This window comes from Spermophilus citellus (genome assembly GCF_964194105.1).
Source record: "Spermophilus citellus genome assembly, chromosome: 3".
NCBI lineage: Eukaryota > Metazoa > Chordata > Mammalia > Rodentia > Sciuridae > Spermophilus > Spermophilus citellus.
The window spans coordinates 136,723,221-136,735,369 of NC_138184.1; positions in this window are offsets into that span (position 1 = coordinate 136,723,221).

Consider the following 12,149-nt stretch of genomic DNA (forward strand, 5'->3'; position numbering starts at 1 on the left):
AAATTTTATTTTATTTGTTCTTTTTAGTTATACATAGCAGTATATTTTGACATATTTATTCAAAATATATCTTGTTCTAATTAGCATCCCAATCTGTGGATGTACATGGTGTGGAGATTCACTGTGGTGTATTCATATATGTACACAGGAAAGTCATGTTAGAGTCATTTCACTGTCTTTCCTATCCCTCCTCCCTTCCCTCATTCCCTTTTGCCTAATCCACTGAACTTCTATTCTCCCCACCCCATTGTACGTTAATATCATATGTGATTTTTACAAGCACACCTTGAGCTTGGATTGTCCAACCTCAGGAACTGTGGAAAGTAAATGTTACTGCCTGGAGAGAGCTTTTCTCTGAGCTGAACTGCTGAACATTCTGGAAGAAGTACATTTGCTCTTCCAGCAGAGAATGGAGTAGGGCAAAGCACATTCTAAGCACATTCCTCATCCTTGGGAATTCATTGCAGCAGCCTGAGCTGACTAAGACAACAACTTTCCCAGGTTGGGACACTTTTCCCATGGTCTCTCACACTCCTACAGGTCTTGCCACACCCTCATCTCTCTTTACCTGGCCACATCTTGAGGTTCTGTTTGCAGCAAGAACTCTTGGGAGATAAAATCTCTCTCCAAGACAAAGAGCAGGCTACTTTAAGGCAGTGGCCCCATGTTCCTCCCAGGGTGTAACTCGCTGGGTGTGGTCTCCCACTAAGACTCACCTCTGGGCCTTGGGGCTCAGGGAACTGAGGTGAGTGAGCCGACACTATGGCTCCTGCCATGGCTTTGAGAAAGTCTTTAGTTCCTGACTCTGGAGTATCTTGTCTTCTGTCAGCACCCATGTAACCACAACAGGTCACCTTGTTAGCTTGCAAGGTTAAAAAAAAACCTCAGCCTCTTACAGTCCCTAGCATCTCACATTAGTTGCTACTACTTTGAGTTCTAGCAGTCTACTCACAGAGCCCACAAACACAGAGAAAATCCCTGTCTCTGGCTCTTGAAAGACCCAGGGCTCTTGGTCTGTCTCATTTCTTTCCACCATCAAACCACTAGGTGCCTCTTTAGCCTATGGATGGTGGATGCTCCAGTCAAGGGTACCAAATGCCCAGACCCATTCTGCCTCCTGTTACTGCATCTACCTGAGCTCCTCCCACTGGAAACTTACATTGCACAACTTTTTTGTTTCTCAAAGTCCGTGCCTTTGCAGGCTAATCCTTCTGCCTTTAATTAACCTTCACTGATCACATTCCAGAGATACTTTCTCCAGAAAGGTTCTCGTATGGTCTAGTTTGCTCAGTTGAGTTCCCTGCACTCCCAGTAGTTCCCCACTGCATGTTACACACAATAGCATCAATTAGTACCATACTGTGGCCAATTAAGGGCTCTACCAATGCTGTGAGCCCCTTGGAGACAAGAACTGTATCTTGCTCATCTTACCATGTGCAGTGCTTAGGTGGGGTAATGCTCAGAAATTTTGAATGAATGTATATTGAAAGAAAGAATGAATGAATGAATGAATGAATGATATGAACTGATCTTGTTCCTTTGAACTCTTCTGGGACTTACTTTATGGCAATCTATAAGGACTCAGTTCACACATCTCATTCAGTTTTGCTTTATTATCCTTGCATGTAACCATTGAGAGTTAAGACTATAGCTTCTTATTTAGACTAGGTTAGGTCTTTGGAGTTTTTCCAACTTTGTTTTATAGATAGATTATTTTAAAATCTTAGCTCAATGATAGCAAGAAGAACTATGGAGTTTGTTAAATTTTATTTAGGCTAATGAATGAATTTTCCAAGCTAATTTGCATGTCTGTTTCTAATATAATAACCAAACCAATCTCCTGGGAAAAGAAAAGGGCAATTATTTTTCTCACTTCCCTCTGTCCATTCTCCACCTCCAATTAGGTTTCAGGAGGATAATTTGTTTCAACAAATATTTATTGAGCATCTCATAACATTCCCACCCCCAGGTGCCTGGATGAGGTCCCAGTCAATGCATTGGCAGAGAGTGGAGCTCCAATCTTATTTATAGACTGGAAGACTGAACAGAGCCTTGACTGCAACGTCAAAATGCAAGCTGCTGAGCCGTTGATCTGAGAATCCAAAAGATCGTGAATAAACATATGGATGAGTGGATGGCCTTTTGACAGCTCCACTTAGAATGTGCTTTGCCCTACTCCATTCTCTGCTGGAAGAGCAAATGTACTTCTTCCAGAATGTTCAGTAGTTCAGCTCAGAGAAAAGCTCTCTCCAGGCAGTAACAGAGGGTGGAAGGTCAGCAAACACTCACTGAGCAGAACAAGTCCTGAGCAACAATGCAGTTGATTTGTGAGCAGAGAGCTTGCTTCCTTGTCAAGTTACCATAAATCTCTTTTAAACTCTAGTTTACTTCCTTGGGAAAGGAAGATAGACTTCTTGTCTGTCCTGTCACTTCTCTCTTTGTGACATGGAAGATAACACTATTCGGGGGTTAGGAGTATAGTCGCTTTTCTTCACACACCATTGGGGAGTCTAGTGGGGACTGTGGTCTGAGACCTAAGAGCTGGACATGGGTGGTAAAATTTCAAGAAAGAGAGGTTTCAGTTAAGGGCTTAGCAAAGGAAGAAGAAATAAGAGTCCCCACTGTTTCCATTTGCCCCTTGGCACCATTGAAAAGGAAATTAAGAGGAAAAAAAAGTCTACTAACCAGCAAGTCAGCAGGACCAGCTGAGAACCGAGTCATCAATTTTTTTTTCTAAGAAGCTAAAAAATACTTTGTGAGGGTGTTAAAGATAATCTAATACAATAATAAGACGTAATTAGGCACCAGCTCTGCCCTCAGGAAAACTGAACCCAAAGATGAAAATGAGTAGGCTTCAAAGAAAATATTTTCTAGGGAATCAATGAAAGAAGCCAGTGTTATCTGATTGCCATTTTTAGAAGCTGAGAAAACAATTTATTTTTTCTAATGTATTTTTATTCTTATCTAATATCAAAAGACCCTCCCCTTCACCACCACCACATACACCCCCTCAGTAATTTTGCCAACCCCCATCTGTGCAATCCTGTTCTGGAAATGATGAGATGGAAGCCTGTGGGTTAGGCTCATCATAAATGCCTTTGAGTTCTGCTTATTGGGAAGAAATTCAGAAGTCTTCAGCAGGGATCTCAAAAGAAGGAACTAAAAGGGATATGATTTGGTGTGATGGTGTGATGGAATACCACGTTTTTTTAGAAAGATTTTTGAAAATCATAATACAGGCATTTTTAATTGTTCTTCTAAATAAATAATTTATAAAAATACTGGGGAAAGAAAAAGATAAGGTTTTTCTTAGTTATTTATGTATTTCTCTCACATGGCACTGGGGGATGCTCATAAAACAGAAGTGCCCCAAAGTGATCTGGGGGGCAGCCAGGCCATGCCTCCTCTTCTTTTATAGTCTAGCCCTCTCAGAGGCTCTGTGGATTTGTACTATGTTTTCTCCTGGGCTTTGAAAAGTATCACACTCTATCCCCTCTTCACTGGGCATTTTAACAACATTATAATAACCAATCCAGTTCCCTTTTTATTGTGATTTGTGTATTGGGACCTGGCTATGACTTCATTTTTCAAAAGGAGTTCTGCTACTAACAAGAGTCTAGGAAACTCCTGGAGACACCATCCAGAAGGAAGTAAGGTGATTTTCACTTCTTGATGAGGCATTCACCATAAACTTGGAACTTCTTCAAGTTCACTGTTTCCCTTGCAATGGGGGCGGGGGAGAAAAGAAAAAGAACAAAAGCAGCGGTATATGTATGGGTTGCTCTGAAAAGGTGGATAATTCACCTTCTCCCACTTTTACTCACAAAAACTGTTGTTCAGAGGAGAAAGCCCAGGTGCTTTGGCTGGAAGCTCTGATAAAAATTTCTTCTACAGAACTTTAAAGCAATAACAATTCTAAAGCTTCTGTTAAAGAGAGTGTGTATATGTCTGCACATGCATCTGGCCAAAGATGGCAACTTCTGAGTAGGCAATGTTAACTGCCCTTTCAGTTGAGGCTCAGGACACAGTTTGAATGAGGAGGCTGGGGTGAATGAGGAAAATTTCCAGTTTCCTCAAGAGACATGGAGAGGAGGGGAGTGAGGAGGTGATCTAGGGACTGGGGTAGCCAGGAGGGGAATGAAGAACTTAGTAGGGAGACCAGGCAGCACCATGGCAGCCTCCCTGGGCTGAGGGAGAGTTGGCCAAAGTTACTCTGCTGTGGAACAAGAGTCAGCTTTAGCAACAGTGATGTTGAATACTCAAGTTCCTAGCCTCCTGTTAACGGCAAAAAAAACCTCCTGTTAACGGCAAAACCTTTAGTAAAATCTGCGACATGCCTCCCCTGGAAAGCACACATGAAGGAGGGCTGTGTGAATGTTCTGGAGCAAATCAGGGGCTACAACAACATGAAAAGGTTGGAAAAAGCTGCCCAGAGAGGTTAGTTGAGGTTGAAGAGAGGTTTTAGGTAAGAGTTCCCATTCCTCTTGTGTCCCAGAACTACCCAAACATAGTAGGAATAGACCTAGATTTTCCACATTTACACAGGAAATTAAAACACCTGTTGATCCCATAAGATTGAACAACTTGAGAATAACTGGGACACACAATGATCTCCAGCAGCTTATGCTCTAATAGTGCTCATCCCTAATACCTTCATCATTCCCCATTTCTATTTTTTACATCTGAATCTATCTTTTTAGGGAAATGATATATTTCTTGTGATCAGAGTGTTGACATTTGCCTTTGATTTTGCTCCTCTAAACACTGGGTTTTTTGCTTTTGTTTTGGTTTTGTTTTGTTTGTTCAAACTTTTATCATTAACTTCTAGCATTATCTCCGTGTGGTCAGAGAATGTTGCCAAAACAACTTCTGTGATATTCAGAGTTTCTTGTGGTCTAGTCTGAGGTCAATTTCCTTAGTCTTTCACAGTGTTTGAAACATGTATATGTTTAATCACTTATGGAGGACTTAGTGTGTCAGATACAGTACTGGATACTTACACACATGAACTCTGCTTGCTAGAACTCCTGACAGGCCGCCTGCATCTCCCAGGGAGGCAAAGGCCCAGGAGCTCAATCCCAGAGCTGGTGAATGGTGAATGAAGGATCCCATCCGGGAACTGAGCCCAAGGTTGTCTGGCTCCCAGAAGCCTGCTCACCCACACTGTCACAAGGTTTTTTTTTTTTTTTTTTTTCCCAATTGCTTTTCTTTATGCAAATCACCTTCCTCAGCAAGGATCACTTTCCTCCTTATCTTCACCCCACACTGATAGAGTTAAAAGACTATTTTGCAAAAACATTTCCTTCTTTACATTATTGTTTCAATTGGGCAGTTAAAAGTGAATCCAAGGCATAGAAAACTCAGGAAAAAAGGAAAAACTGTTCTCCAAAAGACGTAAAATATGTGACTAAAAAGAAAGAGCATGGAACCGCATTAGCAGATTGAGCAGGGCACGGCTAGCAAATTTTCCCCAACTAATCCAAATCATATATTTAGTATTCCTGTGAGGTTTTTTAATCTTCTTTAAATAATCAATCCTAAAATTCATCAGAATGAAAAGGCAAAATTGAATAGCTATTAAAAAAAAAAACTAGAGTAATGAGAAGGTCTTGTTTCATATAATATTAAACAGTATCATAAAGCTCTGCTCAAGATGCAAGGAAATAAGCCTGCAGAATCTGATGTGCAGTTCTGAGGAACAAGATAGATAAGGGGGGAAGAAAACTAATGGAAGAACTAAATATCCACAAAGATGGCATTTAAATCAACAAGGAAAGACGGGAAGCCATAGTAAATAACGATGGGATGATCCATTGATTATTTTGGGAGGTGGTTTAGTTAGCTCTTTCACTGCTCTGAGTAAAAGACCCAACCAGAACAATTTTAGAGGAGAAAAGTTTAGAGAAGGAAAAGGGATACTCAATCTATACTATCAACTCTTCCCTCTCCATTGATAGTATAGATTGATAGTATAGTTGATAGTATAGTCTCAATCCACAGACAGCTCCATTCCTTAGGGCTCGAGGTAAAGCATAAAATCATGATGCAAGAGTATAGTACAGGGAAGCACCATGCATGATGCTCAGGAAGCAGAGTGAGACTCCACTTGCCAGATACAAAATATATACCCCAAAGCCACGCCCCTAATGCTCCACTTCCTCCAGCCAATCCCCACCTGCCTTCCGTTACCACTCAATCCTATCCCGTGATTAATTCATTGTTTTGGTTAAGGCTCTCATAACCCAACCATTTCTCCTCTGAACTTTCTTACATTGTCTCACATGTGAGCTTTTTAGGGGACACCTCACATTCAAACCATATGAGAGAAATTGAACATAGGTGCTCTATAAAACTTTAAAACTCCAGTATATTAATAAACACTGTACAAAATTTAAGGATAAACTTCAGATGGGGAGAATTTTATAACAAATGTGCTACATATTCATTAGTTTTGATATATTACAAGCCAATGAAGAAACCACTATTATCTCCCAGTGGACAAAATAAAGATAACATAAATGTTTTAAAAATATTAAATACATAAATAGCCAATAAAATCTATAAAAGAAGGTTCAACATCTATACTAATTGAGGAAGTATAGATAAAAAAGAGTAAATCATTCTTGATTCAATTGACGAAAGTGACAAGCTTCTCTAGTTGTTGTTTTTTTCATTGTAATAATTTTGACAGTTTTAGGACAAGAGTCTTTTCATTGCTGATGAAAGAAAAAAATCATGAAAATGTTCTGGGGCCAATTTGAAAGCATATATTGAAAGTCTTAAAAATGTGTGTTCCTTTTGATCCAAGAATAATAGTACAGGTTGAGCATCTCTAATCTGAAAATCCAGGCAACCCCAAAATCCAAAATTTTTGAGCGTTTTGTGATGCCACAAGTGATAGCTTCTGATGGGTTGATGTATAAAAAAATTTGTTTCATGTACAAAATTATTAAAAAAATATATTGTTAGCTTCAGACTATATGCATAAGATATACATGAAACATAAGTAAGTTTCATGTTTAGACTTGGGTTTCATTATGTATATGCAAATATTCTAAAATAAAAAAAAAATCAAAATCCGAAGCACTCCCAATTCCAAGCATTTCAGAAAAGAGATACTCAGTCTATACTATCAATTCTTCCTTTAGGAATTGAAAAAGGAAAGAAAAGGACAAGCCAGTAGAGGATTGGTAAAAACACATTAGGCTACAACCTTTCAGTGAACTAATTTTCAGCCTTTAAAAATGTTGTAGAGCAGATTTGGCAAATGCTTCAATGTGAAGTCCTAAAGTAGGCTGCCCAGAGAGAGGGCCAGGCTCTGTTGAGAGGGATTCTTGAGGCCTTATCTATGCTGCAGCAAAATCATAATTGAGAGTAGAAGACCCCATCATTGTCAGGAGCCATCCATGGGTTCCGTGTGGGTTACCGTGCATTGAAGCCTAGTGGATAGAAACATCTGGTGTCTGGGAATGACCAGTGGACATTTTCTATGGTCAGTTTCCCAGGGACACTGTGAATTTCTATCCCAGGCCCACACAGCACCTGAGACGGGTGTAACCTGTCCAGATGTCAATCAACCTGCTGACTGCAAGACATCCAAAGCAAGACTCCACCCTTGAAACTTTATCCCTGCCTTTGATGTACCCTCTTAAGTAAACCATCCAAGCCATCTTTTCTTTGTCTAGTTCAAGCACCCATGTGGACCTAGATTTGCTTTTTGTAAATATATTTACAAAATATATATTTCTATCACCCATGTGGACTCTCTGCTTTTTGTAAATATATTTTTGACTCTTTGTATTTTGTTCTTCACTAATTATTTGAGACTTTAAGTTTTAAGTTTTCAGGTGGCTTACACCTCCTCAGCAGGAAGAAGAACACCCCAATGAGATGCTGGCCATCACCCCCGTTACATAATGACATGGAAAAATGTTTCATGCCTTTTTATGAGTATACACCTTAAGAATATGCACATGTCAATTTAAGAGTGTACTTTAAGAAGGACAAAAAGAACCATGGAAATGATGTGAGGAAAGGCACTTGACCTCCTGAAATTCTTCCTCCAAATCCTTAACCCAGGTAACATTATGAGAAAAACATTAGATTTACCCCAGTTGTGTGATATCCCCTACCAACACCTGATCAAGTATTTGGTATGCTTTGGTACTCCTGATCAAGTTGGATACTCTCCGAAAGTGCTCCAGTCATGAAGAACAAATATCACAGAAGGGAAGAGACTAAGGAGACAGATAATTGCATGTAATTTGGGATTCCACATGTGATCCTGAATCAGAAAAAGAACGTAAATGAACAAACTGATGATACTGAGATAAAAACCTATAGTTGAGCCGCGTGTGGTGATGTACGCCTGTAATCTCTGTGACTTAGGGGGCTGAGGCAGGAGGATTTCAAGTTCAAAGCCAGCCTCAGCAAAAGGAAGGTACTAAGCAATTCAGTGAGACCCTGTCTCTAAATAAAATCCAAAATATGGCTGGGGATGTGGCTCAGTGATTGAGTGCCCCTGAGTTTAATTGTTGATACCCCAAAAAACAAAAACACAACTATGGTTTAATTAATATTATTGTACAGTGTTAATTTCTTAGTTTTGACAAATACATCAGTTTCATAAGATGCTAATATTATAGAAAGCTGGATGAGGGAAGGGTAATTGGGAACTCTGCGTGCTACCTTTGCAACTATTCTGCAAATCTGAAATTATTACAAATTTTTAAAGAATTTTAAATGAGGGAATGCATATAAACGAGTCTATAGTCAAATGTTTAACTTGAAGCAATGCTATTTGGAGTCTGTTACTATGATCATCAGATTTAAAAAAACAATTAATAGTAAAATAATTGTTAGCCCAGGCAATGAGATAATATTACTTGAGCTTATTGTATTTAAAAATTTTCTTTCAAGAGTGTGTGTGTGTGTATATATGTATACACATACGTGTATATATGTATACACATACGTGTATATATATATGTACACGTATATTGATTTTTAATAATTACTTTAAAAGTAAACATCTACTTTTAAAAAGATAAGGAGAAAAACTGACCTACAGTCTTGTCTGAATTTGGAAAAGGCCCCCCAGGCCAGTGGACCATAATCCAGGCTGGCATTAAAAAAAGCAAAGAAATGCCACACTGGAGAGAAAACAGGGCTTTCCAGGAAAACCCAGCATTACCATGCAAAGTGCATTCCGGCTCCGACACCACAGTGGGACAAAAAGCCCTTCAGAACTGTTGGCAGAAGTGCACTCCGTGCATGAGCAAGAAAAGCATCTCAGGCCACCTCTCTCTGTCCTTCCTGCTGGCAGCCAGGAGGCAGGGAAGGCTTTCCAGGCTCACATGGCCTGATGCCCGTCCCCTACATGGGAACAGCAGAAACATGTTCTGACTGCCCAGTGTGAACAGGGCAAATGCAAAGGTGGGTGGTGACAAGAGCAAAGCAGGGCAGCCAGAGCAGCGCCGGGCTGGTTACTCAGGAGCAGAAGGACAGAAGACAAAAAGACAGTATGGCCAGACCCCAGAAGGCAAAGCCAAGGTTTATCCAGGGGGTATTTCTGCCCTATCCATCTGCTCTTGGAGTCCCTCTGCGTCCCCAGTATGATGTTTAGGATTAAGGATGACGTGAGCTTGCCCTTGTGGCACTCTGTCTACTGGGGATGATGACATGCCAAGCCCCATGCTAAAGGTAAGTACAGGCAGCACAGGTGGCAAGGGTAGGAGGAAGGTCTGCAGACCCTCCTTTCATCTGCAGACCCTTCCACCATCTCTCCTCCCACCATCCTCTTGGCTCCCTCCAGCCACACCCACATCCTCAGACTTGCCCCTCAAAGGTGCTAACCCGTGTCTGCCTTTCATGATCCTGGTGAAAACAATGTTGGGTCATTGCTTCCTTCACTTAACACATTGTCTTCAAACTAATGTCTATTAGGCACTTACTGTGTGCCAGATGACAACGATCCCAAAGTGCCCACGCTGGGTAAGCTAAGAGTTGGACAGATCCAGACTGAAGTGGGAGTCAGGAAGAAAGGAGATCCATCTACAGAGCATTGCAGCCAACAGTGTGCTAAGGCCTGCGGCTTGGAGAGATTCCCCGGGTAAATCGGCAGCATCACATTTAGTACAGTAAGGCCTCAGTTTTTTTCAGTCTCTAACTAACTTTGTCCCTTAGAAGAAAAGAAAAGAAAAAAAAGCATGGCAAAACAAAAGGTCTTTTCAGGATAAAAAGAAAAACTCAGATGATTTTTCTGTGGCTTCTGGAGTTTTCTCTGATTATTATTGAATCATGACCTAAGTGCAGAGGTCAAATGTTAGATTTGGGACCACAGTGAATATGCAGGATGTTACAAAGATGATTTCAAATGAGTTGAGGTGGCAGAGCATGAAATAAACTTTCTCCCATCCCCAAGCCTCAGTTTCCTCTTCTGCAAAATTGGGTATGGTAGGACCATCTCGTGGGGTTGTTGCAAGAGTAAATAGATACCGTCTCTGATTCACTCAGCACATAGCTGGCACATATTAGGATTCAATGAGTATTATCTATTAATATCAATATTAATACCAAAATTCTATTGCATTGTGGATATGTTATATTCTATCATGTAAGCTACCAATTAAATTTTACCAAAATATGACCATACTGTATGCAGAAATTCTCACTTCACTAAAAACACTTACATTATTAAATACTTTCTTGAGTTTTAAAAAAAAGTTTGTGTTCACTCAGCATGTGTATATGTTTATCTACCAGCTGACTAGCAGGATCAGTTATTTGAACATTTGAAAAGGAGGCTGAAATTGAGTCCATTCTAGCATTGGCTCATCATTTCCTGTGACATGAGAAACTAAAGTCCTTATTTCATGTAAGCTGCAAAGCTATTCCTTTGGGACTCCTTTGCCAATGTTTTATGGAAATACAGTCTTGACAGCCACTAGATGAGATGGAGTTTTTAAAACATCTTCCTTGGATTTTAAAGAGAACTGGTTAGGGTTGGTAATGAGGTCTTGAAAATTCTGCTGCCTTTTGCCAACCTTTCCTTAAATCTGAGAATTCCCAGAACTCCAGGGAAACAGTTGTGCAGATGTGCAGGCTGCTGAGCTCGATGGCAAGATCTGAGGTTCTCCTGCACAGAGGGCCCTTTCATTTGTATTACCATGGACAAGACACTTTTGCCAGTGAAAAAGGTCCTGATAACAATTACACCAGCACAGCAGATAAACATGAAGCTGGCCTGGTCCAACTGGGATGCATGGTTACCTCCTCCCTAAGCATCTGCCCTGGAATATGTCATGACCACAAGTAGAGCAGATGCTCAAGGGCATATGTGTGCTGTGTCTAGCCAGTACAGATGATCCTAGACCTAATGATGGCTTGACTTGTGATTTCTTTGACTTTACCATGGTAGAAAAGATATAAGCATTCAATAGAAACCATACATAGGATTTTGAACTTTGATCTCCACCCCCCCACCCCCACCCCGCGCCCCCTTGGCTACAAATAGGCTGTATGACTCTCTCATGTGATGTTGAGGCCTGGCACTGAGCCCAGGTCCCAGTCAGACATGGGATCACAAAAGTAGACAACCGTTCCTCTAGAGTGTGATGTGTTGCTAAGTTAGGGTGTTTGGCAGCAGAGTTAAAACTCCCCCCAACCCCCAGAGACAAGGAAGCTTCTTCTCCCCGTTGTCCACTGAGGGCCAATGGGGAGCCTGGATTTCCATCCTACCCTGGCAGTAATTAGATGGTGCCTTAATTATTTCCCCTGTTGGAACAGCATCACAGAAAGCCAGCTACAACAGAAAGTTTAAATGAGACCCAGGGTTTCACCACATAATACAAAAATGCCCAGTTTCTAATTAAAAAAAAAAATCACTTGGCATAACAAGAACTAAGAAGATCTCAAAGTCAGTGACAAAAAAGACACTCATTGACTGAGATGTTAGAATGATGGATGATTTTAAAGCTGCCACAATAGAAAGTCTTCAATATAAATTTTAGAATTTTGCTCTGTGAAGACCCTCTTAAGAGGATAAGAACATAGCCGTAGCGTGGGAGAAAATATTTGCAAACTGTATTGCTAATGGAAGGTAAATATCTAGAATATATTTTTTGGAGTCTTAAAATTTCACACTAAAA